Below are 26,499 nucleotides of genomic sequence, written 5' to 3'. Positions count from 1 at the left end.
TTTGAATCCAGAGTTTGTCTCACAAATATGCAGAGAACATTATGGAAAGATCAGTTTTCCATAATGATTTAAGGGAGTTTTTAGTTCAAACAAAAGGTGGTGATAATAATGTTTTACACATGTGCAGCTTTAGGAATAGAGTCATGGTAAATGAAATCCAAAGGCTTCAAAGGTAGAGGTGCAAAAGAGTGAGAAGGGAATTTGTGCATGAGAAAAAGGAAATGGGTGGCCAGTGAGATTAATTCATATTCCTTTAAAGAAGAATTAGGTAAGTGATATTGTACTTCCGATGGGAAAAAGTATGACAGGATTAACCTTCACCAAATTGAGAATAAACATATTGCCCTTTTCCTTCCAGTGTTTGAAGTAAAAAGATTTGTGGCGAAATCTGAAAAAAGTATTATACCAAACTGAGGAATATAAAAACATTGTTGAAACTCAAGTCAGTCGAAGATAGTGTATGCAACAATTGATGGCAGTACATTAAAGTAAGATTTTTTAATCAAAAAGTACAATTAGACATGTGAATAGCATCTTTGAATGAGAAATCATTCAGTAAGGATCATTCAAATGTAATCCATTGTGATATGAGTGAGTCTTGAAAGTCATTATTTAGGGTATGAAATTGTCTAATCAAAAAAGCAGAGTTATAAAACTTAAAATCAGGGAATCAAACTCCCCCTTATTTTTCTGGGCATTTAAGTTTATAGAGGGTAATACATAGATGTTTATTGTTCAATGGGAATTTTGTACAAAAGGAGTAAATTTGTGAAAAGTTATAATTAGAGATCTTGAGGGGTAACATAGGGATTGCATAAGGAACATTCATCATTTGAATGGCATGAAGTCTGCCACACAATGCTAAATGTAGCCAAGACCAAAATGAGAGTACTATTTTTTATTTAGATTTTCGAGTAGAAAATGATGGTTAAGTGTGTTGGAGATATTAGGAGAAAACCAGACACCAAGGTATTTAATTTTAGAGGGACACATTGTAAAATCGGTGTTGGCAAACATATTTATAACAAAAGGAACTCAATGGTAACATTAAGTTTATATCCAAAACCATTATAATATAAAGAAATGTCTTGTAAGAAAGGGTCCTGTGAGGTCAAGGGATTGGACATGTAGATGAGAATATCATCTGCATTGGCAGATAACTGGGTAATTTTGTTTAAATCTGGAGATCAGTCTATAACAATAAATACATTCAATGAATGGCTCTAAACAAAGGACAAAAAGTAAAGGGGAAACGGGATACCTTGTCGAGTACCTATATGTAAAGTAAAATAAGGGAAAAACACTATTGCTGACAAAAACACTAGTACGAGGGTCAGAGCATCATAATTTTATGAATGGGATACATTTTGGGGCGACACCAAACCAGTGAAGAGTCATGAATATGAAGTGCCATTTAATGCTGTTGAATGCTTGTGCAGCATCTAGAGACAGGGCCACAAGAGGAGTACTGTTTTTGCTAGCCAATGCAAGAATGTTAAAAAACATCCTGCCATTGTTTGCAGCAACTTTGCCCTTAAAGAAGCCAGGTTGATCAGTTTTGACAAGAAGAGGAACAACAGTTTCTAGACGAGATGTTAGAATTTTTTAAAGGAGGAAATTAATTCAATAAGTAATCAATTAGGGCCAGGAGTGTCTAAATTTGTTGAAGTAAAGTAAGATATTGAGAATGTAACCTTTTCTTCCTTTTGTCAGAATAAGCTATAGTGAAAGCATGAAATGAGGCTTTGAAAGCATTTTAATTGTTAGGAATGGATGGATTATTAGTTTAATTAATTAAAAAATGTTTTTGAATAAAAGCAGTAGCTTCAGTTATAATAATTATTAGCAGATAATAGGGAATTATTCAATCTACATTGACTGGATTTGGAGTCAGTAAAAGATACATCAAAAGAGGACATTACTGGTGTATGATCACAAATGAAACTAGAACCTATTTCTGATGATTGTACAAAAGGGAGTAAGGATTTTGTAACTAAAATGTAATCAATTATGGACATCGTAAGATGTACATTGGAGAAAAATTTGAGTTTACACTTATCAGGATTACAATTTTCCAAACATCAACAGATAGTTGATATGTGATGGATGTATAGAATGCCTTATGAACTTTGCCAGGGCTATATTTGCATTTAGACTTTCTGCCCATAAAGGGGTCCAACCATTTGTTAAAGTCACTTGCTCTAATGATGTTGAAGTCACTAATATTAGCAAGTTTTACTTTAGTATTATGCCCAAAATCAGGATCAGGTGTGACTGGGCCATCAATATTAACCCGTTCCGTGCTGCCGTCGGCCGTTGGCCGATGGGAGCACTACCTCGCGGGTGCTGCCGTCTGCCAACGCCCGACGGAGCCCCACCCACTCAATAAAACGCCCGCACCACGGTGGAAAAACCGCTGCGGTTAAGGCGTTAAAATAGAAAATATGTTTATTATGAATAATGACATTGACCAATACCCATCAACCATTAGTATCGCATTCAGTTGATACAATTTGTGCTTTCAATTCATTGTGACAGAGAATAGCAACACCATCCTTGCCATCAATAGCTGGAGAAGAAAAAACCTGACCAATCCCTTGCTGTTTAAATTTAATGTAAGCAATTCAACATCATTACAGTGAGTTTCCTGTAAGAAGGCAATGTGGGAGTTAAACAAGTGAAAAAGTACCTTGTGTCTTTTAATTGGATCTCCAAGTTCACAGGCGTTGCACGAGACAACCTTACACGAATATAGCACTTTACTATGCGATGTATTACATCGCGTACTATTACAATGTAGTAGTTACGACCGCGTTGTTAGTACGCGATTAGGGCTCCCGGTTTTATGGTATTTATTTTTTTACCATTTCCGTCTGTATTTATCCATATTTATTTTTATGTCGTTTTATCTGTATATATCTGTATTTATTTTTGTCGCAAGCATAAAAAGACATTCCAGCTAGTATTTTTCCACATTTATTTAAATAGATAGTGCACATGGTTGTTACGGGTTTAGCTATCTGCTTTAATTTAATTATTAAATTAAAACAGTGTTTTAAATGGATTTTTTTTAAATAAAGCACTGCTCTCATTTTAGATGCCTTGAATAACACCATGCACAGGCATCTTTAAAAAAAAATATCCTCCTGACAACAATCCTGATGCCTATCTGGTTGTGCCTAAGGTGGCAAGCGCTGCATCTCCTGTGCTGCGGAATGTAGAGCCATTTGTACATGCAAGGCTGCGGCTCCAGACGCCAAATCACGCAGGATCGTAGCCATAGCTGCCAAGGTCCTAGTTTGTTTATAGGTGATAATTATAGGTTTACTTTGGACATTCCAAAGTATTATGTCTGATACTTTGAGTGACACTTTTTTTACCAGGATAACAAAGGATAACAAAGTTTGAATGTCAGAAATTACCAATTTTCCCCAAAAATATTAGTGATCTTTTAAATTCTGGGGAGAATTGAAAGACAAACAATTACAAAAAGGTTTGCACTTTCAAAGTCGAGATTATCTGGATTATTCTGGCCACTTCATCTCCCTTACTCTTTAAAAACGACATTCTTCACTTAAAGTCTACCGAACACATGTGGTGTCTTATTGTCCTGTAAAAGCGATATGAGCCTGTTGTTTGGGGCAGTCTTGTGGAGCGTGTTCCCTGCCTCTCCTCGGCGCTTTCTTGATTCAGGAGTATCAAATCACTGCTGGGGAAGGTAGCATAGAGTTTGCTCAGCATACGAGGTTGCCAACAAATGAATTTAGTGCAAGCAAAGGGGAGTCTCTGGTCCAGTGCCATCCAGTGGTCAGAGAGTCTGTCGGAATCATCCCAGGCGTAAAAAAAAATACCTCAGCCTGCCACTTGCATGAGGCAGAAGAAAGGGCTTTACCGGGAGAGTTTTATTAGCTCAGTCTAGCCCTGCCGGGTTGACAATGTACAGTCCTTGCGGGGATGTGCATATTTCACTAATATGCGTCAGTTAGAGTCTAAGTACTGTACTACCACACAGTGTAGCTGTGCCCACAGTTCTTCCTCGCACAGCGCAACAAAAAAAAAGATTTAACTTGAAAAAGGGATGTCTTTTTCTCAGGAATATTTTGTTTCTTCCTGCAGCACGGAGGAAAATGTCAATTTAAGGTCTGAATGTATATGAAAACTAATGCAGCCTGATTTCCCTAATGTGTTTATACAGTCGGTCTTTGTGACCTTTCTGGGTTACACATTTCTGCTGGTCTTAAATTAGTGCCAAGTACTCGCACTATGAACCACGTCCCCGCCTCTCCAAATGTGTACAGCTGTAGTGGTTCAAATAGTGAAATACAAGTCCACCCCACCCTTACCTGTGACCTAAAACTGAAAGGGGTGCCTGCGCAGTGCTCACTAGATAGCCAGCACTCCGGAGATGTCGAAGGAACAGCTGATTGCTGGGCAGGCGGCCAGTCCGAGGGGTGAAAGAAAGCAAGTGACATCAGTCGTTCTGCAAATGGATTTCCTCAAGCAGGGTGAGCCAATGGGGGTCGTAGCGTTATCAGGGCTATGGTGGGCAGGTCACAGGTCAATGCAAGACACTCCATGGAAGGAATTTCCCGCGCCTACGAGATTAATGGCCCAGCAGGTGTTAATGTGACCAGGCAAACACCGCAATCAGATTGTCGAGCAACTCTCGGAATGAGAGAATCCAATTTAGTTGTATTTTTCCACTTCTATTTATAAATACAGACGGAAGAAAAATATTTTTCCGTCTGTATTTATATGTAAAAATCCGTTTAAACGGAAAACCGAGAGCCTTATACGCGATGCATTTACATTTCAAGTCTTTATAACGACTTCCACTAGGGGGCACGCTGGAATTAAGAAGAGCATTATTTACTATTCCTACTCCAGTTTGCACAACCAGTAGGGAAGGTGTTGGAATTAATTTCCCAATGCCTCAGTGCCCCCTATTGGAATTTGTTTTATATACTTTTTGTTGTATCAATCGTGTTGTAAAGGTATTGCAGTGTAATGACTGTGTTGTAAAGGTTGTTTCCCCCTTGCACATTGAAGACACAGTGAGAAGTAAGCCTGTAAGCTCCGCTACGCCACCCGCCCTATTATTAGCAATTGCTAAAGTTAAAAAAAATAACTTTAAAGCACCTTACCTTATCTGTGGCGTCTGCGGTGTCCCCGTCTGGCCTACTCCTCTCTTCATCGCGTTTGTGGTAAAATCTGCACATGCGTGGGCACCCGCACATGCGCATTTTACCGCGAATGAGATGAGGAGAGGAGGAGTCCAGCAGGGGATGCCGCAGATGCCTCAGATTAGGTAAGGTGCTTTAAAGTTCTTTTTAAAAACTTTAGCAATTGTTAATAATAGGGCGGGAGGGAGGCGGGGCAGGTCAACTTCGCTCCGCCGTGGAGTGTGCAGGGTTTTGCCTACTTTGCGTTCTCCGCAGAATGCGGAGTAGGCAAAACTCTGCACACTCCATGGGTGGAGCGGAGTTCTCTGCCCACGGTTTGTGAGAAGGGAACTGGAACAGGAGTGACAAGCTGCAAAACCTGAAAGGGTAACAAAATGACACCATATATTAAAACAACATAAAGCATGACTGAAGTGACATAATGATATGATATGACATATAAGCACTTACATAAAGATAAAGAGATGAAGAGGACCATTATGAGAAAGGGAGTAAAGAAAAGTAAAAGAAGAGGCAGATCATGGACAGAAATCCAGATCTGAAAAAAAGAGTATTGAAAAATAGCGTGTGACGTGCCAACACCATAACAAGAACAACAGCAGAGAAAAAGAAAATAAAAAATATGTAAAAAAATCCATATATTAAAACATTTGGGGAATGAAAGACAACAAGCGCAATACAAAATGCGAATGATTTCTGAACATTTGTTTGCATAGCTTGAGATGAAACGGTTTGAGGAAACTTTTTTAATTTAAAAGGATCATCAGACGAGCATGAGGAGCCTCCATAAGTGATTTTTGCATGGGGAAGGTTAAAGGATGCTGTAGCGGATGCTCAGCTGTCTCATTTGAGGTCGTAGATTAAGGTACTCCTTTTGTCTGGCATTCGTCTCAGTAGAGAGATCTTGAGAAATGAAGATAATGGGACCAAACCAGACAATAAAAGATTTTCCTTTCAGCTTTCAAGACACATGGAAGGTCTGTGAATTCAAGGAAGAGCATAATAGAAGCACAAAATGTAAATTAAAAGGAGATTCATGAAATATTTGCATGCTATTAAGAACAGAGACTTGTATTAATCCTCGGCAAGACATTTCCCTGAAATGCATGAAGGAGACAACAAATCATTGTGGTATATAGAAACAGAACAAGTGACAGTAAATAAAATTATAAATAAAATTGAGAAAATTTAAATCTAGACTGTATTGACATACGTTGCAGCAAGGACAACATAATATAGGAGCAGAAATGCATCTACAGACTAAATTGTTATCACTGTAACCTTTGTTTTTTCAGTGAATTTCTACGTTTTTTTAATTCTATTTCCTAACTATGACATCCCTGTAACCTTTGTTTTTATGAGTGAATTTCAACATTTTTTTTTATAATCTTATTTACTATGTTTAGCATCTCTGCAAAATTCAGCTATTAAAGAATTTCTGTGATTTATTAGAGTGCTTGTGAGGTGTTTTCAATATTGTGTTACTTAATTATTTATTTATGTTTAAATTTGTAGAGTTGCAGACCCAGTCAAAGCTGTCTCCTTGGAGGGGTCACAACTCCAGCGTGCATTTTTTTATCAGACCTGAAACAGACCTGTAGAGTTATAATGTTTTGTTTAAAGTAAGTGGTTTAAAAAAAAAGTAGTAAAAGCAGTATAAATATGGAGGAAAAATATTTCAAAGGTCTTTTTTAAACATTTTGCAGAGTTGGAATGCTGTCACGACCTTCTGGAGTCATGGTGTGAACATGACTCCGGAGTATTTTTGGCTGTGGTAAAGTCACAGTTACACACTTTATAGGTTTTGTTCAAAGTGAGAGGTGTAAAGTCACAAAAGTAGTATACTTATTGTGAAAAAAACATTTTAAAGGTCCTCTTATCAAATCTTTTCGAAGTTGCGAATCTGTACAGCGGTAGGGACTCAACTCCAGCATATTTGTGGCAGTAGTAAAAATGTACTAACACACTTTAAAGGATTTGTTCAAAGTAATAGGCTTGCTAAACAAAAATTATAAAGGTAGTGTAATTATTGACAAAAAACATTTTAAAGGTGGGTTTTAATACATTTTGTGGCGACATGGCATCACTGTGATGTCACTGCGACGTAAGCATGATGGATTGTGACTCCGATGTGACATTAAAAACAATGGATTTGATTGGTTGAACACCTTTCTTTCATAAATAGAGGAAGGTCCCACCTCTTTGCCCTCATCTTTTTGGTGTGTGTGTGGATTTTGATCTGAATATTGTCTCTGGCAATCCATTTTTTTTTTGGGGGGGGTCTCTTTTTATTTTTTGAAGCAGAAGATGGCATCTGGTTCTGCTCAGAGTCCAGAAGATCATGGGAATCCATCCCAGGATGAAGAACCATCAAAGGCCAAGAAAGAAAGTGTTGTGTGAACCTTATTCATGATACCGAAAGGGGAGAAGAAGGTCAATGCCAAAAAGGTGACATGCAGTCTTTACAACAAAATCATCAAAATCCTCTCTAGAGGATCTGACAAAAAGTATTCCTGTGGCACTTCATCAATGATAATACATCTGTGCACCATGAACTCAACCTGTTTTCTGAGAGAAAAGAGAGAGAGGGAAAGGAGGGAATAAATATCTTGTAGCAGTGGTGCACAACGGAGCTCCTTATCTGGTCCAGTGATAGTGAGAGAATCACCTCTCAGTGTCCAGGAACTTGCTCCAGTCAGACAGTTGACAGTTTTGCATGAAATGGAAGGCTATTTTGACAGTGGAGGAACAATCGAGCCCTGGTATTATTCAGATCTTAAAACTCATAAATGTCAGTTGTTTTTCCCCCAGTTGCTTGTGCAAGTTTTTGTTTTTCATTAGCAAGCACTGTGTTTCAAACTAGTTTGAAGAAAATAAAAAAAACATCAAAGAAAATATATATATTTTTTTAAAGTAAACAAAAATGGTTCTTGCTAGAACAACCAATTGTGGTTTAAGAAAGAATAATTATTTGATCCATGTATGTTTGTAAGAGTGTGAATATGTCTTGTTATGCATGCTGTTTTGTGAGTATATTGGTGAGTGAGTGACTGTGGGAGTGTTTATATGGGTGAGTGAGTGGATGTGTCAGTGGCTGTATGGGTGAATGAGTGGGTGTGTGAGTGCTTATTTTGGTGAATGAGTTCCTATGTTAGAGGCTGTATAGGTGAACGAGAGGGTATTTGAGTCGCTGTATAGGAGAGTAAGTGGGTGTAGTAGCGGTTGTATGAGTGAATGACAGTGTATGTTAGTGGCTGTGTGGGTGAGCGAGTACATGTCAGTGCCTGTATCATTGAGTGAGTATGTCTATGAGTACCTGTATACGTCAGTGGGCGAGTGAGAACTATATGGGTGAGTGAGTGTCTATGTGAGTAGTTGTATAGTGAGTAAGAAGGTATTTGAGTATCTGTACGAGTGAGTAAAGGTTGTGTGAATGCCTATATGGGGAGTGAGTATGTCTGTGAGTGGCTGTATGAGTGAGTGGGTATGTGAGTACTTGTATGGGTGAGTAGTTATATAAGATAGTATGTGGGTGTGTGAGTACCTGTATGGCTGACTGAGTATGTGTATGAGTGGCTGTGTAAGTGAGTGAGTACTTGTATGAGTTGCTGTGTATATATGAATAAGTACTGTATTTTCCGGCGTATAAGACGACCCCCTACTTTTCTTGATAAAATTTAGGTTTCGTGCCATACTCTCCGTATAAGACTACCCCCTCTTCCAACGCAGTGCAACGCAGTCCTGCATAGCCATTTTGAGAATTTCAGACGTGCAACACAATGGGGGCCACCATCTTAGGTGCTTCAGAGCTGCTCATTATGTTTTCGGACGTCCTGCTGCCTCGTCTGCCTTAATTGGGGAAGTATGCATCGCAGCCTTCACCAACCGCACGCAGATTCACACTTGCAAGCAGTTGGAGTCGCGTGTGCAGCTGCAGTCTAAGTAGGATTCATGGCGCCATTTGTTCTTGTGTTTGAGTGTCCTCCATATATTGCAGTATTTTACCTCTATTTATTGCAGTATTTTACCTCTATTCACCATCGCTAACTGAGTCAGGAAGGTCCTGTCTGTCAAGTCCGGAATCCCCGTAGTACTAGCACCTGGTGGTATAGATCTCTTTACCATGTGAAGCCTTCTGCCGGTTGAAGGACTATATGGCATGACCACTGCAGTGACAGTCTGTAGTTGAGGTTCAAAGGACATCATCAATTGTCATGCCTATTTATACCGTACTTTGTACGCTTTTGTAACCTGCACACATGTCACTTTTTCCTCCTGTAATGCACCATTTCCTATTGTGAAGCGGTCTGACACCTTTGGGTAAAGTCCGCGCTATATAAAAACGCATGAATAAATACAGTAAAATTTGGCACCCGGCGTATAAGACGACCCCCGACTTTCGAGAACATTTTAAAGGGTTAAAAAGTAGTTTTATAAGCCGGAAAATACGGTAGGTGTGTGAGTGCCTGTATTGGTGGCTAAGTATATGAGTGAGTGGCTGTGTGAGTGAGTGAGTGAAAGTGGGAGTGCTTGTATGAGTGAGTGGGAGGGTGCATAAGTGAAGGTATGAGTAAGTGAGTGAATGCATGAGTGGCTGTATGGTTGAGTGAGTAGGTATGTGAGTGGCTATATGAATGAGTGAGTAGCTGTATAAGTGGCTGTATAGGGAGGTGAGTGGGTTGTCGGAGTGGCTGTATGAGTAAGTGTAAGGGTACATGAATGAATATGTGAGTAAGTGAGTAGGTACATGAGTAGTTGTATGGGTGGGTTCATGAGCTGATGGGTGGCTGCATGGATGACTGAGTGGTTGTGTCAGTGACTGTATAGGTGAATGAGTACATGTCTTAGTATCAGTTTGAGGGAGTGGGTGTGTGAGTATCTGTATGGGTGACTGAGTGGGTGTGTAAGTAGATATATGAGTGAGTGAGAGGGTACCTGACTGGCTATGTGGGTGAGGAAATGGAGGCCTCAGTGTATTTATAGGTGAGTGAGTATGTGAGTAGCTGTATGGGCAAGTGAGTGGGTATGTGAGGTTGTATGGGTAAATGAGAGAGTACTCGACTAGCTATATGGGTGAGTAGGTGGGTATCAAAGTATAGATATGGGTGACAGGGTAGGTGTGTGAGTGGCCGTATAATTGGGTGAGTGAGTGGCGGTATGAGTGAGTGAGATTGTGTGTGAGTAGCTGTATGGGTGAGGGTGTGAGATACTGTTTTGTGGGTGTATGAGTAAGTCAGTGGGCATGTAAGTGGCTCTAGGGGTGACTGAGTGTATGTCTGAATATCAGTATGGGTGACTGAGTGGATATGTGAGTAGCTGTATGAGTGAGTGAGTATATGAGTGGCTGTTTGGGTGAGTGAGTAGGTGTCTGAGTAACTGTAAGAGTGAGTGAAATGATATATGAATGGCTATATAGGTAAGTCTATGGATGTGTCAGTGGCTATATAGGAGAGTGAGTTGATGTGTAAGTGGCTGTATAGATGCATGAGTTGATGCATCAGTGTTTCATGAGTGAATAGGTGTATGAGTGGCTATATGGATAAGTCATTGCATTCTGTCCATCCACTTTAACTCTTTAAATAGACAGTGTAGTAGTCAGATGTTACATTGACTCCATCATGAAAGATAATACCTATAGAGGTATAAGTTCTTCCAGAAATTGATATTTGTCCAGCTTTGAAATGTATAACTTCAGTTTCCAGTTTAGATCCATCTCCTCTGCTTCATTATAACATTAATATAAGGTATTTCCCAGTTCTTTGTAGATGCAACGTACAGAAATGTGTCAGAGTGTATTTGAGTGGTTGATATAAATGAGCAATTTTCAAATCTGTGGTTCCATTTGTAACTCAGTCCAAATAAGTAGTCAATATCTACATCTTCTTCTTCTAAAATTCCAAGCATGACCATTATAAATTCTTGTGCATCTTGTTGAGTGTTGAGAGTAAATATTAGTGATCCACTACATATATCTAAAAGGCCTTGAACACCTGAAGAAGAATATATTTAAGATATGTCACTAAGTAAAAGTTGGAGCAAATGATACAGTACAGAATACAATCTCTTATCTTGCTTTTGTTCAGTTTGATTTACAAGATGTGGTAAATGAAATAGTACATTGAGAACAACATATGAATGGCGATTGAAACCCAAACTGTTTTCCAACTGGTATTGTACAATATCTCCCTAATTTTCCAGGTTTTTCTCCATAACGCCTTCAAGCTTGTGCTGGTTTGCTTTCTTTTCTTGAACATCAGTCGACTCTTCTGTAAGCTTCTGCTTTGGACAGATTACCCATTTTTCAGAAATAGGGCACTTTCCTAAATTAGGAGCGTATAGACTGCCTAACTGATTGTACTCCCTTACACAGTTTGCATCAGCACTAACTTTCTTATCATCAAGTACAACTAAAAACAAACCTGAAAATGTTCTAACTCGGAAATAATGGTACAAAGACAGCCATGTGTTTTGTGCTTCTGGCAGGAGAGAGGCCCAAAAGAATCCCAAGATGTAATATAGAAAGGAGAAAATTGGAGGTGGTAGACTCCTTTTGTTATTTAGGGATACTTTTTTATTTAAAAAATACATAGCAAAATATGGTGGTTGATAGGAGGATATATGGAAATAACCATAGGGGACTAATTTAGATTAATTAAAAGGCTTCAGCCAAAGCAAATTGATGTAATCAAAAAGATATATGAAGCTAAAAGATGTGCTGCAACATATGGGCCCGCTATTAAGGGAATCACATGCATCTCCGCTCTGCAACAAATCTAGCACTGCTTTTTGAAGCGTTTGCTGCATTTCAAATACTTATTCCTCATACAATTGTCACCTACAACTAGACGTTCCCTTTATCTTGGACCAGATCCATATTGCTCCACCCCTTTTATGGCACTCAGTGTGAAGAAGGGAAGACCTGAAGCTCATTCAAGAAATTTTGAGAGACTGTTTAAACCTTGACAGTATATCCAAAGTAAAGTGGCTCCAATTTGTTCAGAATAGTTTTTATACCATCGGGCATGTCAAAATATTTGATGACAAACCTTCATGCAGTTCGATCTCAAGGAAGGAACTAAAAGAACTACTGCTGGTAAAGAAGAGGAGAGTAAGATTGGAGTTAAATTGCACAAAGTATACGGTTAAATGATATCTTTCAGCACCAAGAATGGATTCAATTGATCATACATACCTGACTTTTGTGATGAATCTTAATCATAAATATCTACTAGCAAGGTTGTGGCTGAATTACATTCCTCTTATGCTGGGCTTCCCTTCCAATACATATTCTATGGAGGCCCTTACTGTCTGCCTATGTGATTCTCATTCTTCCCAATGCAACTTACACCTCCTATTCTTTTGAAGCTTGTACAGGGAGGAAGGAAGATGTATATTTCTCCGCTAATGTGCAGACTCAAATTTAGACAATGTCACCCACCCTTATATTTCTTACAACTATTACCTAATCCTATACCTGTTACTTTTTGGACTCTTTTAGTCAGTGCACCCTAAGAAGGAGGAAACAAAAACACACTGTGTTTCAATATGAGTAAGATCTTAAATCTTGACATGTTTCATCACTTGATCTTGAATGTATGTGCAACTTATCATGACATTTTAATTGGCCCCATTTTATTGTATTAACATTTTTAAAGAATTTGTATGAAGATATTTTTATGTTACTTTTTATGTATATATAATACTTTTTATACCATTGTGTTTGATTGGCAAAATAAAGTGATTATGATGATATCATCATACCTTGAAATCTGTGGTTAAAATATCTGCAAACATTAGCAGAATATAACAAATTCAAGCATGACACCTCAGACATACTCAGCACAACTCAGAGTCAAAAACCAAGTAGGTGCACCTAGATTGATCAGCATACATTTGATTTCTCGAGGACGTAAATACCAATATTCGTAGGTGCCATGTTGACATGCCATCAAATTAATTAATCTGTATTCTAATTTTCATCCTTTCCATGAACTTTATTAAAGAGATTTTGAAGATTAACTCCTGTCTTCAGTATGTGGTTAACAGCATATGGACGTTCAGACACATCACTCTCAAATAGAAGATGAACTATTTAAGGAATACACTGCCGAAACTTGGATCCTCTGAGTATAATCTGGTTGACCTGTATTCATTTGATGGTATCTGTACAGGGTGGTCATCAAAGCGCACACCTACTCCAGTCGGAAACAGTTGTGGAAATAAGCAAGCTTTAAAACTACCCCCCATAATCATGGGAGCTCCTTTTGCTTGCTTCATTTGAAAGAGATCAATAGTCAAGTCAAGTCAAAGATCTTTATTCGGTTATTCAAACAAACAACCATAAAAGCACAATTCAATAGACAGTTTTAAAAAAAAAAATAGGAAAAAAGGTTAAGACGATCTAAGACTCTCTTCCGAAGATAAAAAAACCCACAATTCATCATGTACAATACAGTATTAAAAACAATTTAAAACATTTAACCCTCCATGCTATTTCTAAATTGTAGTATTAGTTTTAGGAAACCGATTACGAATAAAGTGCAATCGTGAGTTAGCAGCTGTAAATAACAAAGTGCAGGTCTAACCTGTGTAAAGTTTATATTTTTGAGCAGGGGCTTTAAGTAGAGCCTCCGAAGAGTATCATAGTAAGAGCAAATAAATAAAAAGTGCACCAAGTCCTGAGGAGACACATTATCGCAGCCGCAGGACGGTAGCACTTGACCTCATTGGCACCCCTTGGGAACGGCAAGCAGTAAGTGAAAAAAGTCCAGGCGGAACCTTGTTAGCAAAAATCTATCAAAGCCCGACATTGGCCAAGTCAGGTACGGTTCTATACTGGGTGTAGATTTTATTACAACATATTTACGGACACTGCTTTTGTTCAATTCCACCTCCTCTCGATGCAAATACCGAGAGAGGGAAAAAGTTTTCCTCACATATATGACATCAGATCTGCTAATAGAATCAGGTCTTATAAAAAGCTCAGGACGCCCCAATTCTTAGAAGCGGTCTTTCAGATATTTAAGCCACGGGATTTTGTGCATGTTGTCCCAAGATAAGGCTTCTCTCAGAAGTTGGTGATTAAGTGGCAGGTCTTTGGTTAACCAACAATTTAGCCAGCAGATTAGAGGTCGTAGGGCTATAGTATCGCTTAAAAAGGGGACACCCAGTTCTTCATGCACTATAAAACTGGCCGTTCCCCTTGGGACCCCCAACATCTGTTTCAAGAAGTTATTTTCTACTACCTCCAGTTCGTTGATTGCCGTGTGCCCCCAGAGCTCACTCCCATAACAGGCTAACGCCACACTCTTTGCCTGGTACATTTTTAGCAGTGCAGCAATTGGGCGATTGCCCATTTTCCTGGCAAAGCTAAAAATGGCAGCGTTAGCCTGAGTTAACTCCCCCCTTTTCCTTTGTACTGCAGGGCCCCAATTCAACTGGTTATCGAACAAGACGCCCAGATATGAAAAGCTTTTTGTGGTTGGGATCTTCTCCTCATTAACATGAAATGGAAACGTCTTTTTGTGACCCTTCCCTACGTTCATTACAAAGGATTTTGTGTTGTTAATGGCGAGATCTCGGGTTTTCATGAAGCTGTAGAAGGAGTCAAGTAACAATTGAAGCTCTTTTGCGGTCCTTGCCAACAAAACGCCATCGTCCGCGTAAAGTAAAACGGGTAGGCCTTTGCGCCCAACATAGGGGTAGTCTGCTCCGGTATTTAAAAGGTTCTCCTCTAGATTGTTAATAAATAAATTGAAAAGAAACAGAGCTAAAATACAGCCCTGTCTGACTCCCCGATGCACCCCGAAATCCCTTGTTACCTTTAGCTCTTGGGAGTAGTATACATTGGCTCTCGTGTCCTGGTGCAAGTCTGCCAACAAGTTAACTAGATTGTGCTCCACGCCCATATGTCCCATGGCCTCCCACAGCTTTGCCCGATTGACACAGTCGAAGGCTGATGAGAGGTCCATAAAAGCCATGTGTATTGTGCCCTGGCGTGCCAAAGTGTATTTTCCCAGGACCATATACAAGTTGAGGCACTGTGAGATCGTGGAGTGGCCTGGCCTAAAACCGTATTGGATCAGGAAGATTATGTTATGCTCTTCCGCCCAGGTTGTTAATCTGTTCAGGATTACCCCCCCCCCCGCTACTTTGACCACAGAATCGATTAAAGATATTGGTCTGTAGCAGGACGTACTCTTACGGTCCCCTTTCTTGAACACGGGAACTATCGCGGAGACCCCCCACGACCTGGGGCATCCAGATACAGCGGCTGCATTAAGCACAGCAGTAAGGACAGGCGCCTGCAGTGATATACATGACTTAAAAAGGTCCGGGGGCAAGCCGTCGGGCCCTGGAGCTTTATTACTTGTTAAGCCCTTGATTCCCTTTTCAACCTCGCTAATGGAAAAGCAGAGAGGGTTATCTTCTAAAACACCATTTTTTAATTCTGCTTGTGGTAAGTTACTATTAAAAATAGAGCTAAAATGAGAGACACACTCTTCTTCTGGTATGTTAGAGCCTACAGCGGAGTTACCTGTTAGTTCGAAAAGAGGTTTATTTATAATTTCCCAAAACTTTGCACTGTTTCCAAGGATTTTGGGATCTAGCAGGTTTTCCCAGATGGAGGCCTTCACTTCTGATTTGCGTTTCGCTAAGGCCTTATTATAATGAGTGCGTAGTGCCCTGATTCGTGCCAGGTCTCTAGGCCTGGCCTTTAGGGCCGCCTTTAAGTCACGACTTGCCTTAGAGCAAGAGTGATCAAACCATTTCGGTCCACTGCGAGCGGGCCCCGTAGAGGGCACAGTTAACATTGCCCCGACTTTAGAAACAATACCGTAGAAAGCAGACAGGGTCTCCTGGGGTGGAGGTGCCAAAGACACACAGAGAGACAACTCAGGGCCACACGTGCTGTTAATTAATTCGTATAAGTGGCTTGAGTTTACCATTGCCCACTTTAAACAATGTTTGCTATTCGGTACATTTTAAGACACCACCATCTAACCTCTTCTTACGCGATTCAAATATCACACCACCCAGTTGGATACAAACTGGATTGTGATCGCTATGTTGGTTCGCCTGAATTTTAAAATCCAAGATAAAGGTACCAAGGTCACCAGAGAGAAGTATATGGTCGATGTAGGAACCCCCTGAGTTGCCTTTATAGGTGGGTACATCATGGAGGATATGGTCATCCACCACAGACATGGCCGGGGTTAGATTGAATTAATTCAGGAGATCATTCAACAAGTTACCCCGCCTTGTGTGATCGAAGTGGAAACCTCTCTGTCTGTGGCAACCCAGTGAACCTGTTGCAATATCCCCTGGGTTCCCACAGGGGTGTGCATTAAAATCCCCTACAATGAGTATTTGGTGTGGGAGGCTCTCCATATTACTCCTAAGGAAGTTACCCTAATCCACAAGTCTACACTCGCCATTGTGATTTACAGCGTTATAAAAGTTAATCAGGGTTAGTGAGTCTTTCCCTTTCTTGACCAGCAGCACTTGGATATCAGTGTTACAAAAGGAATACCTTTTGACAGTACATATTAGTGCTAGGTCGATAAACACAGCCAAGCCCCCTTTGGCTCTACCGCTACGTGATGGCTCCGCAGATACAAAGAAGCTTTTATACCCTTCTATGGATACATTGTTCCCGACCAGCCATGTCTCTTGGAGACATACCACTGCAAAGGATCTTATGAAGGCTACCCAGGTCGGATCACTAATTTTGCCTGCCAACCCAGCGATGTTCCAGGAGATTATATTAAATCTAGAGGTCAGCGATTCAGTAGAGATCAATAGAGATCAATAGCATCACCAATTTCTTCGTTAGAATGCAGAGGATGGATGCTGTAGTGTTCATAAATCTCTTCTGAACTGGATTGATCCACATTTTCAATCTGTCCACTTGATGGTGACATGTCATCCTCTACGTATGTCACGTCTAGAACAACCAAATAAAGCAAGTGTTCCTAATCACTTGGCCCTACCCGCACTGCTGGGTGCAAAACTCAGTTTGCTCTATTAATTCTCACAAAATCATATAGCTTGAACTTCATTGCATTATTTTTATACAACAACAATATCAACTCATAATACAATACAACAAATCATGTCTACATACTTACTATTGCATTGCATAATCTGCAATGTGAAAAGAAACACCCTGTGCACTCTTCTTCGCGAAAATAATAAAAAAAATGTACACAGTGAACATTGAACATGCTTTAGTGAGGAAAACCATAATATTGCACATAATGAGAATTTGAACATATATCAAAGGCCTATTTTGTGATGATGTGGTACCTATACACATGTCTTAAGCTTAAATGTTAGTGGCAACTCAATATAGAATAAAACCAGACAACATTGTTAAATGTATCAACCTAGATTAAACAAAAGACTCATGCCTCTCTAGTGAACATGAGTGTTCCGGAATTACGGAATGCATTTTGAACAGGGAGACCTAAATGCTGCGGTAACAAAGTTCAATTGAGGGGCCTACATTAGGCACACCATGTCTAATTTGCCATTCAATCAGTTTGGTATTATTGTATGTAGAAAATGTATCCACCATATTTCACGGCAGGTCAGCCATTTAGCATTATCACGATCTGGCAAAATTATTTTTTTTTCTAATATCTGAAATCTGAGATGGGGAATATTGTGGTTGTATTCAGCCCAATGTGTGGCAAGGCTTAAGGCGTCAACCTTGTTTCTTATACAACTCTTATGTTCAGTGATGCGTACCTTAACCTTTCTTTCTGTTTTGCCTATATATAACTTGCCACAAGGGTATTTAATGCGGTAAATTACATTTGAAGAATTGCAATCAGCCTGATCCCTCAACTTGATACATTTCCAGTCTGCGGATGTAGGATCATAGATCTCACAATCACAATATTGCAAAGGGTGCAATTCAAACAATTTTTGGTTCCTGTTCTAGATATCTGCTGGGCATTTGACTGTGATGCTTTGGTTAGCAACTTCTTCAGGTTTTTACTCCTGGTATAAGCAAACAAGGGTTTGCTCCTGAACAACCCTGTGAAATCATCTTCATTCTGTAGTAGCTTCCAGCGATTACTCACAATTGTTTTAATCTGATCAGATTTTGTAGAAAACTTGGAGACAAAGACCATCCTTTCTTATTTTTTCTTAGGTTTGGTCTTTAGTAATTAAAGTTGCTTCCCAGAACTCTGTGTCACATTTTGTGATCAACTCACTCTTCAAAATATCAATCTCTTCTTCCAAATCTTTAATGGTTTTTGATAATACCAAACATTGAGGCGCCTGTTGCCATTAGCTTATACCTTTTTCTTCAAGACAGTCGACTTTATTGGATTGCAACTCGGTAAGGAAATTGTTTCAACATATAAGGAACAAGGTATTGAGTAAAAATGTGTTGCGTCTTTTGATTTTCAACAACTTTATCCGTAGAGGGTTTGGTAATTCAAACTTGTGTATGAACCCTTTTAGAGGTTCCATACAGTCCGAACCTGTGGTGTCAAGAATTTCTTATATCGGTGTAAAAGCTGGCATTCATTTTTCAGCCAGGTAATATGTGCATTACATATTTATGGAATAGGGATCACTAACATGAAGGCAACAATCAGTTTTCAATTGTGTTATTGTTTTGTGGTTTCAGCGTTTTTTAGGTGTCACATTTGAATTGGCTCTGGATTGATTTGATATTTTTTCACTATTTTCTGTAAGTCATTTTGTTTGTAACACGTGAGGCATTCTACATTAACACTGTGTGTCCTGTGTGTCACGGGTGAAGGCGATGTGGGCATGGTTCAAGGAGATTTTCTAAGGTAGCAGCACAATACGAGGTTGACTAGTTGCATTTTACCAGAGTTCATTGTGAGATGATCCCCCATTGTTGTGCTTTAACATTGTGCATTCACATTTCTTATTTTTTTGCAGTCCCCCTGAAGAAGGGATCTTGCATCCCGAAATGCATTGGGACCGACAACAAAGAGATTAACGTCATATATTTTGTGCATCAAAAGTGTTTATGTATAATTTTTTTTAACACAATGTTCATAATTGTACAGCATACTAGCAAAAAATGCAATAGAAAGTTTGCAGAAAAGATTTTTTGTATTGTACTATAAACTGAGATTGATGTTGTATTAAAATAATGCAATGAAGTTCAAGCTATATGATTTTGTGAGAATTAATTGAGCAAACTGAGTTTTGCACCCAGCAGTGCAGGTTGGGCCATGTGATTAGGTACACTTGCTTTATTCGGTTGTTCACAGTACAAAGGTTAGCTACCTCTTTCCCTTCCAGCACGCTTTGATAAAACAATTGGTTTAAACATCAGGACAGGCTACAATTCACACAACCAGGCTTGCACAGCGCAAACCCTTATCAATTTTTACATCTAGAACAACAGCAACATTTTTGTAATAAACATTATTTTGTAGTAGGTATAATGTAACTTTGTTTTTACATTGCTAAGATCTACCAACTCCTGCCAAATTTGTTTTTTATGGTTCATAGGCGCACCATTTACTAAAATGACAACTAGTTCATGATCTTCTTTACACACACCAACAGTTTCAATATTCTGTTTAAAATCTAAAGTAAAGTAGTCAACTCTTCCTTAAAGCCTTTCTGAAAGTCAGTTAGTGGAAGCTTCTCTGTCTTAGGCTCCATACAAACTATAGCCTGAAATGAGTGTACACGTTGTATGAGAAAGGATTCATAAACATATAAATCTTGGAGTTCTTGTGGAATAGATACTAGATACTAATAGTAGTACTTACACATAATGTGCCTTGTAAACAACTCAAACCACTCCTATACAAATAAAAATCCAGCAAATTCTTGATACTTATCTTTGTTCTCCTGTTCAGTTTTTGAGAATACAACTAAATTGCGAGTTTGACTTTTGTAGTGAGTGCGTCAACAACAAATACAAACACAGTTTGATTTCTCAAAAGAAACTGTATTAAACTTCCTAATCTCTTCTGTAAGGTTATCAGCACTAATACCTCTGTCCTGTTCATCTATACCTCCACATACCAACTGCTCATTTGACCTAGACTCCTCTTCAGGACCAAAGGAATGTAATTAAACATCGTCACAAACTTTTTCTACCTCTGCAACCATGCAAAAGAGCTCTATTCATTTCTTCTAAGCATAGGGCAGGCGTTTTGACTAAGTAAAACCTCCTAAATAAGGGGCCTATTAGGATGGCGAACAGGCCTGCGTCCGTCCGCCACCCCTGAGGTGGAGGGACCATCCGCAGGGGCAGCGGCGGTCCCTCTGGTGCAATTGGGATGTGACTGCCACCCTGGCGGTCACATCCTGTATCTTTAACCTTGCGGCAGGTGCTGCTTGAAGCAGCACCCGCCTCAAAGTTAAAAATGCATGTTTAACATTTACATGCACAAAGCGGCAGGCACCGCGCGGTGCCTGCCGCTTTGTGCATGTAAATGCTGGGGGGTACCATAGGTATCCCCCATGTGCACCCCTCACCCCACGACACCCTGGGGGCCCGCAACGGGCCCCCAAACACCAAAGACCACATGCTTTTCCACGGCAGAAAAGCCGTTGTGGAAAAGCATGTTTCCATGCACATCCTAATTTGGCTGACGGTGTCTTGCAGACACCGCCACCAAATAGCCCTCCACACCCCCCGGATCAGCGGCGGACGGACCTGCCGTCCGCCGCTGGTCCCGCTGCAATCCCACTGCCATCCTAATCTGGCGGTGGGTGTTTTCTGTGGCCGCAGCGGTGAATACGCATCCTCCAGGCCGGCGGTGGCTTCCGCTGGCCCGGAGGATGCGGATTTACCACCATCCTAATCGGCCCCCTAATTTCACAATTTAGGGTGGTGAACAGCTAACATTCTAAAGTGATGAAAGGTGCTTTGGCACACTTTCTTTGATAGAGATGCCAGTGAATGTCCCTGTACAGTAGTATACTTATTTACTGTGCAGGGCTCTAATCCTTTCAAAATCCCTATTTTCCGTTTCAGGCTTCTACATGGAAACATGCGTAAGCAAGTTCTCAATATCTTAATACTACTATAGTTCCATTTGTATACAGGGGCCTGTCTATAACTTTCTTGTACCTCTTTAGCTGTTACTTCTTCAAGATTCCTAGAAACAATCTCCTCTTTTAGAATAGGAGTACGAACCTTCCCCTCATAACATGGACCACTTGTTTCAACTGCATGCGCTAATGTGTTCTCTTAATAGTAGTGTTCTTCCTTAAAGAAAGGCTCAGTACTGGAAGTATGCTTCTAACAGGAAGTATGCTTCAATTCACCACTGAAAACTTTGCAAAAATTACATCTATTCACAAGTCTTTACTTTCCGTTTCTTCTCCTCAAAGACAACACTATTTTGTCTAGTGTTCTCATTCTGCTCAGTATCAAAATAAATAGCTTACTCATCAGGACAAATACCTTATCAACTACAGCCTCAACACATTCATTTTGTTTGACTGCTTCACTTCTCCTTTTATACAGTTTTATAGTTTGTATGAGATTCTGAATTACCCTGCTACGGAACATTCTGACTCGAATTTCTTTAAACTGCCTCTGTCTCTTTGTTGAAGCATCTTTTTTCTTATACAATTTATTAGTTCTGCTCTCACTTACGTTCTTCCTTTCTTGGTACTTTTCCACACACTATTTTAAGAACCTGCTTAGTTTTCTTACCAGCAGCTCTTTTCTCTTTAACCACATTGTCCACACTGTGTCCCTTTTCCTTTTGTGTTGTAAAAAAATAGCATTCTTTCTTCTGTTTATTTCCTCTTTGTGTTTTATTTGACATTTTACTGTCTGTTTTTAAGTAGAAGTAGAACTATGTACACAAAAAACAAATAGATATATTTAGCTTTTTATTGTATCTTATAAAATTACATAATTTAACCATTGAATTTCCTATATAAATGCCAATGGCCTAACTTAAGAGTTACTTATATGTAGTAGGAGAGTATTTTAAGGCCTGACAAAGGCTTTTAAATGCTAAGTGGACATAGCAATAAAACTGCACAAACAAGCTCTGCACTGGCAGGCCTGGTAGATGTTAAAACAGCTACTTGTCTGTATGGTTAAGTTGCTTGTCTCAGCACTTGAGTACAAATCTGAGTGACTTCATGTAGTAAGCTGGCTCGCTATATAGTGTGATAAAAAAAAGTAGTACAGGCTGTGCAGTAAGTCCAGTGGATCCCTTACTGGTATACAGAGGTAAAAGTAGATAAGACTAGTGCTTAATTTGTGGTAGTGTGGGCGACCAGTTCAGTTTATCAGAAGGTAATGCTAAGCATTTGTTGTACTCACAGAGGCAATAAATGAGACCCACACTAAAGAATAAATCCAAGACCAATCTGTAAAAATAGCATTTAAAAAAAAATAATTTTTCAGACCAAGACCTTCCTTTAAAGGTTAGTACTTTTTAAGTTATGAATTTTTAAAGTTTGCCTAACAAACCTCTTGTGTGCGCTATTATGCACAATAGAATTCAATGGGAGGTAACAGGAAAAAGCCTATAAAATCACACAATCGGTTCTCGAGGTTCACCTTCTGAGTTTAGGTAAGTAGAAAGGCCAAGCCCAATGTTACAGCAGCAGATGTTCAGGAGCATCCCTGATTCTGCCAGGAGCAGGGTGCTGAGGTCGTTGGTATCTGGCACACTAGGAAGAAGGGGGTCACCTGAAAACACACTGCACAGCAGGACTTAAAGGTAAGTCTAGGAGGACCCACTCGATGGAGCAGGTCACAAGGACCTCAGGACCTCAGGAGCATAGCTGGTTGGTCGTTACCCAGGCTGAGTGGGCTGGGTGCAGAGCAGATAGTGCAGCCAACCATTGTGCGTCCAGATGGTCTTCATGGTCAGGGGCAGGCATGTTTTAGAGGCAATTCCAGGACAGCTGGGTCACTCATGGAGCGGGTCTAAGGGGTCTCAAACTCCATGGACGGGTGTCTGCATCCTCTGTTGTAGGAGTGTGGATTGGACTCTTTTTTCTTGGTCTTCGGTGCAAGGTGTCCAATAACTTGGGTATTGATATCAAAACTGCTCTGGTAGGTCCTGGTGTCTGCTTTTTATAAATATAGCACTGTGTCCTATGCTTACCTACAGTCTACCTTCATGGTGACTTATATGTAGCACAAAAGAAGTTTAAGACCTAACAAGAGGTTTAAATACCAGTCAGCATAGCAGTAAAACTGCACACACAGGCGCTGCAGCAGCAGGACCGACACATTTGTAAATTGTTACTTGTCTGGATGAGTACCTTGGTTGTACTAGTACTTCAATACATGTCTGAGGTAATGTATACATCCCTGTTTGGGTGTGTGAGTGTTTGTGGAAGTAAATCAGTGTAAGATTAGCTCTCATAGTAACTCAATGGATATGGAAAACTATATGCAAGTGGCTGTATGGATATGTTAATGGCTGTGTTACTTAGTGTTAGAGTATTTAACTGTATATACAACTAGCTCCATTGCTGCTGGAAGTTTGAAGCTTGGCAAGCGCTTTAAAATACCTACTCTACCTAGCTGTAAAACTGCACACACAGGCTGTGTAGTAGCAAGCCTGAGACATATTTAAACTGCAACGTGTCTTGATAGGTCACTTGCTTCTGCCAGTATTTGAGTACATTTTTGAGTGTGTATACTATTTCCTGTGTGCATATCCCACTGAATAGGTAACTGTGTCACTATTTAATTTGCTGGCTTAGAAACAATTTGAATATCTAAATGTGTACACAAGTAACTGAATGAATTCCTTACCACCTCTCTTAATGAGTCCTGAGTTTAACACTGTTTACATGCATAGCTACTGTGACAGGCTATGAGTGAATGTGTAAGTGCCTCTGACAGTGACTACGTGTATGAAATGAAATGGCTCTATAGTTTTCTAAATAGGGATCTCAGTGAGTGCATAGAAGGATAAGTAGATGTCTAACTAGGTATATTGCTCTCTAACAATCTTTCAAAGTAACAAAAAATGTAAAGCACACATTTTGACATTCAAACACACCTTCCTACCCTATTACTTACCTACAACTTATGTTAGGGATGATTTATATTTAATAAATGACAGGTTTAAGAGTTTGGAAAGTATTGTAAATGTCAATTCAACATAGCAGTGCAAAATCCATTCACAGGTTGTGATGTAGCACACCTTAAATATATTTGCTTTCCGTCTTCTCTGTGTTGCATATTCAGACGTACAATATGTCTACTAGTATATTATTTACAAATCTCAGCAGGGCTACAGCACCGAACTACAGCCTTACAAAAAAAATTGATTATAACAATTTTGGATAAGGTAACAAAACTATATGTAGAATAGAAAAATATTCACTTCACCGCTGTCAAAGTTTTCAGTCATCTAATTCCAACTTCATGACTCGGTACATAACTATATTTTTAATTGACTGTTTTATCATATAAATACCTATACGTCAGTCTGTTTGCATGTATATATCAATTACTGATCAAGTGGTTGACTAGTTTCGTAAGCACTTCACTTCATATACAAGCAATTATTTCAGCCTTTTTTAAAGTATGTTTCAGGATATTTAGCTAATATTCATTTACCTGACACTTATAACTTGCTATGTTTTTCTCTATATACATTATCAATGTCCCCATTTTTAACATACCGCTCAATTTGCTTTGTTGATCTTCAAATTTTAACACACTTTCACTTCAACTTTCTTCTCATGGGAAATAATAAGTACCACTCTCTGTAAGATAGAACCAGTAACAGCAATTTTTCCTCTTTTTTCGGTGATATTGATGTAGTTACCAAATCAAAACATGCTCATGTTTTCCTGTTCCTATTCCAGTTTGCGTTGGTCATTCTTTAAAATCCTTTATTAGTCTCCTATCTGGTAGTGTCTGTGAGGAGATATACAACTCCAGTGCGATGCTCAGCACGCCCCTCCATGTCACTTCGTGATGGAGTTGTGAGTCCATATTGGAGTCGGTTAACCCTTTCAGTACAGAGGATGGAACTGTTCCGCCCTCTGCAACAGTGCTCGTGTGCCAAGGATTTAACTGTTTTGCCCTGGAACCCACCCACAGGGAAAGCGCTAGTGTTCCCCATGTTCACTGCCCCTTTTCACCACCCAGGCAGGGAATCTCACCCCATAGCATGTGATGAGGTTAGCGTGCACGACATGCCAATATCATTGGAAGCTGATATGGATGTGCTGGAAGCAATTTGCTTCCAGCGCCCCTCAGATGAAGAGGTGAGTTTCCCTTTCGGGGGGGGGAGGGTTCGGGAGTGCAAAGAGGTATTCCATTACCTTGATGTCTCTTTGCAGTGAATTCTTGCTGCATGGTCATGGATGGGGCCACTATCGTGCAGCGGGGATGCACTCTAGGCCACCAGGGATATTTAAAGTTGCTTATTGTTGTTTTTGGGGAGTGGCCTCTTGGACAAGGGCTGTTCCCCTTTAGGGGCTAATTGTTTTTGCAGTTTCTACCTTCCGTTGGGAGCAGATCGGCAATGTATTTTTAGGCCAATCTGCCCCTTGGAGGGCTGAAGCCACTAGGCAATCAGGGACTTTCTTCTACATTAATTTTGTTGTTTTGGGGAGCAGCCCCTTGTGCCAGGGTCCTCGCCTTTACAAGGGGAATGCCTTTTGTCTGTTTCTTCCATATTTCTAGGCCAATCTGCCCCCAAGGGGGTTAGAATCCACTAGCCACCTGGGAATAATTAATTTGGCCATGTTAGGGAGTTGCCTCTTGGGTAAAGGTCCCTCCCCTTTAATAGGGACATGTATTTTGGCCTTTCCTGCCCCCTTTGGTGGCAGATCAGCCATATTTGTAGGTTGACCTGCCCACAAGGGAGGGGGGGGCAGAACCCACTACCCACCAGCCATTTTTTTATTTGGGTATGTTGGGGAGCAGCACCTTGGGGAAGGGTCACACCCCTTTATTGGGGCATGTGTTTGGCTGTTCCTGCCTCCTGTGGCATATTTTAGGGCCCATGTACCTCAACAGGGGCAGAAAATCACTAGACTCCTGGGAAAGTTTCTGTGTGTGTGTGTGTGTTAAATGAAGTTCAGCTGATGGTCTCGGTGTACTTGGTTGGTGGTGTGTTGGGGCTGGCGCTTTAGGTGTTGTGCATGGACTGGTGCATGGCTGGTGATGTGTGTGAAGTGGCAATTGGATGGCGGTGTGAATGGACTGGCAATTCGCTGGTGGAGGGCATGGACTGGCACTTGGCAGGCGGTGAAAATAGACTGGCGTTTGGCTATGTGTGTGTCTGGCATTTAAATGGTGATGGGCAGACTTCATACTGTTTTATAATGTTAACTGTTTTATTTATTGACG

This window comes from Lissotriton helveticus, chromosome 10 (assembly GCF_964261635.1).
Source record: "Lissotriton helveticus chromosome 10, aLisHel1.1, whole genome shotgun sequence".
Classification (NCBI taxonomy): Eukaryota; Metazoa; Chordata; class Amphibia; order Caudata; family Salamandridae; genus Lissotriton; species Lissotriton helveticus.
Note: the sequence above shows the minus strand (reverse complement) of the source record.